The 5000-nt window shown below is 47.5% G+C and overlaps 1 pseudogene; it reads left to right on the top strand.

Moving 5' to 3' along the window:
* Positions 1-3798, top strand: part of LOC147470857 (uncharacterized) — a 17043-nt pseudogene extending 13245 nt beyond the window's left edge.
* Positions 3799-5000: the final 1202 nt, after the last annotated feature.

Genomic DNA, 5000 nt, shown 5'->3' with positions numbered 1-5000 from the left:
AGATGAGAGCGGGAGAGGGGAGAGGAGGAGGGAGAGAGAGAGGGATAGGGAGAGAGATAGGGAGAGTAGAGATTTAGAGGGTCTAGATGATGATGATAGAGAGCGCGATATGGAGATTTCTGTTATTTTAATAGAATCTCTCTCTTTCTATTTCTCTCTATCTTTCGCTTCTCTTCTCTCTATTTCTTTTCTCTCTCTCTCTTTCTCTTCTCTTCTCTCTCTCTTCTATTTCTCTTTTCTATTCTCTTTCTTCTTTCTCTTTCTCTTTCTTTCGCGCTTTCTCTTTCTCTCTCTCTTTTCTCTTTTTATCTCTTTCTCTTATCTCTTTCCTCTTTCTCTCTTTCTCTTTCTCTTTCTCTCTCTCTTTTCTCTTTCTCTTTCTCTTTCACTTCTCTTTCTTCTCTTTCTCTTTCTCTTTCTCTCTCTCGTTCTCTCTTTCTCTTTCTCTATCTCTCTATCTCTTCCTCTCACTTTTCTCATTTACACTCTTTCTCTACTCTTCTCTTTCACTCACATCTTTCTCTCTCTACTATCTCTTTACTCATTCTCTTAATTATACTCTCTACTTTATCTAACACACAACATAACACTAACTCTTTTATCTTTCACTACACACACACTCTCATTAATACCACATAACACACCACTTACATCTTACTCATCACTACAATCACACACTTCACACACACACAAACACAAACAAAACACAAAAAAAAACAAAACACAACACACACACACAAAACAAACACACAAACAACCCCCACCCCTCCAACCCCAACACAAACCCACCACCAACCCCCCCAACCCCCCCCCACCAACCCACCCCAACCCCCCCCACACAAACCCCCCCCCACCCCCCCCCCCCCCCCCCCCCCCCCCCCCCCCCACCCCCCAATCCCCCCACACCACAAACCCACCCACCCCCCCCCCCCCAATCCCCCACACACAAACAAAAAAAAAAAACCAACCAACCCAAACCCCCCCCCAAACCCACCAAACACCCCCAACACCCCCACCCCCACCACCCTCACCCCCCACCCCCCACCCCAAACCACCCACCCACCCCCCCCCCCCCCCCACAACACCCCCACCCACACCCACCCCCACCCCACCACCCACACCACCAACAACAACACCACACACACACCCCCCCCCCCAACCCCACACCCCACCCACACCCACACCCCCCCACAAACCACCCCACAAACCCCCCCACCCACACAACACCAACCAAACTTACTCACTACCCCCCCCCTCAACCCCCCCCCTCTACAACAATAACAAAAACACTCATCCCACCCCAACCCACCAAAATCCCCTCCCCAACTTAAAACCCAAACCCCAAACCTCCTTAACCCAACCCCAACATCAATAACTTAACCCCTACAAACCAACCCAACCCAAAACCAAAACAAACCACAAAAAAAAAAAAAAAATATACCAAAAACCCTAAAAAAAAAAAAAAGAAAAAAAAATCCACTATATCTAAAACCAAATTCACCCCAATAGACACCAAAAACACCACAACAACTATACAAACACAACACACCCACAACCACCCCCACAAAACTTATACAAACACCAAACCCCACCACAACCACCCCAAAAACTATAAAACACCCCTAAAAAAACCCCCACAAAAATAAATACAAACACAACACCCAAACCCCAACACCCCCCCCCACAAACTATACCAAACACCAACACCTTACAACACCCAAACAACCTAGACTAACAAAACACACAACAACCTCCACTACAACCTTAACCAAACACAACCACACACCAACACCCCCAAACTAACTTTACAAAATCCTATACACACATCATCTACCACAATACAACTAGACAAAACCTTCATACACACTTACCCTAATCATCTATACATTATCCCCCTTCCATCTATTCTTCTCCCCACTTCTATCCGTGTCTATTATCCTTCTCTCTCACTTCTCCCTCTTCTTCGTGTCTTTATCCTTCTCTCTTCTTCTCCCTCTTCTTCGTGTCTTTATCCTTCTCTCTCTTTCTTCTCCCTCTTCTTCGTGTCTTTATCCTTCTCTTTCTTCTCGCTGTCCTTCGTGTCTTTATCCTTCTCTTTCTTCTCCCTCTTCTTCGTGTCTTTATCCTTCTCTCTCTTCTCCCTCTTCTTCGTGTCTTTATCCTTCTCTTTCTTCTCCCTCTTCTTCGTGTCTTTATCCTTCTCTTTCTTCTCCCTCTTCTTCGTGTCTTTATCCTTCTCTCTCTTCTCCTCTTTTCGTGTCTTTATCCTTCTCTATTCTTCTCGCAGTCTAACGATTCTTACTCCATCTCTTTCTTCTCCCTCTTCTTGTTTTCATTATCCATCTCTCTCATCTCCCTCTTCTTCGTGTCATTTCCTTCTCTATCTTATCCTCTTCTTCGTCTGTCTTTACTTCTTCTCTTCTCCTTCTCCTTCGTGTCTTTAACATTCTCTTTCTTCTCCCTCTTCTTCGTGTCTTTATCCTTCTCTTTCTTCTCCCTCTTCTTCGTGTCTTTATCCTTCTCTCTCTTCTCCCTCTTCTTCGTGTCTTTATCCTTCTCTCTCTTCTCCCTCTTCTTCGTGTCTTTATCCTTCTCTTTCTTCTCCCCCTTCTTCGTGTCTTTATCCTTCTCCTTTCTTCTCGTGTCCTTCGTGTCTTTATCCTTCTCTTTCTTTCCTCTCTTCTTCGTCGTCTTTATCTTCTGTCTCTTCTCCCTACTTCTTCGTGTATTTATCCTTCTTTTCTTCTCCCTTTCTTCGTGTCGTTATCCTTCTCTCTCTTCTCTTCTCCTTCGTGTCTTTACATTCTCTTTCTTCTCCTTTCATTCGTGTTCTTTTTCTTACTCTTTCTTCTCCCTCTTCTTCGTGTCTTTATCCTTCTCTTTCTTCTCCCTCTTCTTCGTGTCTTTATCCTTCTCTCTCTTCTCCCTCTTCTTCGTGTCTTTATCCTTCTCTCTCTTCTCCCTCTTCTTCGTGTCTTTATCCTTCTCTTTCTTCTCCCTCTTCTTCGTGTCTTTATCCTTCTCTCTCTTCTCCCTCTTCTTCGTGTCTTTTTCCTTCTCTCTCTTCTCCCTCTTCTTCGTGTCTTTATCCCTTCTCTTTTCGTCTCCTCTTATTCGTGTTCTTTTATCCTTCTCTCTTCTCCCTCTTCTTCGTGTCTTTATCCTTCTCTCTCTTCTCCCTCTTCTTCGTGTCTTTATCCTCCCGTTCTCCGTGTCTTCTCCTTTTATTGAGTGTCTTGTGTTTCTCGACCCTTTTCCTCCCCGCCTTCCGCTTTCGCTCTCCGCTCCGGCGTGACCTTTTTTTCTCTCGTGCCTTCTTCGTCGCTCGGTCTTGTTCGCCCTCCTTTGCCTCGCCGTTCTCTCGTTCAGAGTCACGCTATCCTTCTTCGCTGGTATCCATTATTCCTTATTCCTTGTTCCTTATTTCTCATTCCTTATCTCTTATGCCTTGTTCCTTATCCCTTATTCCTTGTCCCTTATTTCTTTTTGCTTATCCCTTATGCCTTATATCTTATTCGTTATCCCTTATTCCTCCTTTATCACTTATTCCCTATCCCTTATCCCTTGTTTCTTATCCCTTATCCCTTATGCCTTATCTCTTATTCCTTATCCATCATCCGTTATCCCTTATTCCTTATCCCTTATCCCTTGTTCCTTATCCCTTATTCCTTATCCCTTATCTCTTATCCCTTATGCCCTATCCCTTATCCATTATCCCTTTTTCATTATCCCTTTTTCATTATCCCTTATCCCTTATCCCTTATCCCCTGCCCCTTATCCCTGACAGCCTCTAACTAATTCAGTGGAGAGATTGAGCACAGGTGAATCCCTGGCATGCTATTATCAAAGTTTCTTATAAAACAACGTGTAACTATATAAATTCCTGTGTACTTTGCCCTCGGATTAGTCCTCTTGATAGCCATGTAGGGAGGGACTTTCATACACGTCAATCGTTTAGTTTTGCTGGGAAGGAAATTATTTTTCAAATATAGATTATCCTTCAGTCTCTCGTTTCTTCATTTCATAAACAAATAATCGACTTCTCGTTTCCGATCACAGGACGAAGACCCAAAATAATAAATAGTATTGACACCGACCCCACCTTGACTGCACTTTCCGTCTCAATATCTCTAACCCCAGCTCTCCAACCCCCAGCTCTCCAACCCCCAGCTCTCCAACCCCCAGCTCTCCAACCCCCAGCTCTCCAACCCCCAGCTCTCCAACCCCCAGCTCTCAAACCCCCTGCCCTCCAACCCCAACCCTCCAACCCCCAGCTCTCCAACCCCCAGCTCTCCAACCCCCAGCTCTCCAACCCCCAGCTCTCCAACCCCCAGCTCTCCAACCCCCAGCTCTCAAACCCCCTGCCCTCCAACCCCAACCCTCCAACCCCCAGCTCTCCAACCCCCAGCTCTCCAACCCCCAGCTCTCCAACCCCCAGCTCTCCAACCCCCAGCTCTCCAACCCCCAGCTCTCCAACCCCCAGCTCTCCAACCCCCAGCTCTCAAACCCCCTGCCCTCCAACCCCAATCCCCCCTCCAACCCCCAGCCTCCAACCCCCTGCCCTAATTTCCCAACCCCAGCCTCTCCAACCCCAGCTCTCCAACCCCAGCTCTCCAACCCCCAGCTCTCCAACCCCCATCTCTCCAACCCCCAGCTCTCAACCCCCAGGCTCTCAACCCCATCTCTCCAACCCAGCTCTCCAACCCCAGCTCTCCAACCCCAGTCTCCAACCCCCAGCTCTCCAACCCCAGCTCTAAAACCCCAGCTCTCCAACCCCCAGCTCTCCAACCCCCAAGTCTCAACCCCCGCTCTCCAACCCCCAGCTCTCCAACCCCCAGAAAAACTCTCTCCAACCCAGCTCTCCAACCCAGCTCTCCAACCCCAGCTCTCATCCCGTCTCAAACCAGCTCTCCCAACCCCAGCTCTCCTACCCCTGGCCTCACCCCAACCTCCAACCCCAGCCCTCCAACCCCCTGCCCTCCAAACCTGCCCCCAACCCC

This window comes from Penaeus japonicus, unplaced genomic scaffold (assembly GCF_977035675.1).
Source record: "Penaeus japonicus unplaced genomic scaffold, GWHDUDI00000001_assembly GWHDUDI00000012, whole genome shotgun sequence".
NCBI classification, from domain to species: domain Eukaryota; kingdom Metazoa; phylum Arthropoda; class Malacostraca; order Decapoda; family Penaeidae; genus Penaeus; species Penaeus japonicus.
Note: the sequence above shows the minus strand (reverse complement) of the source record. Positions and strands in the feature narration are given on the sequence as shown.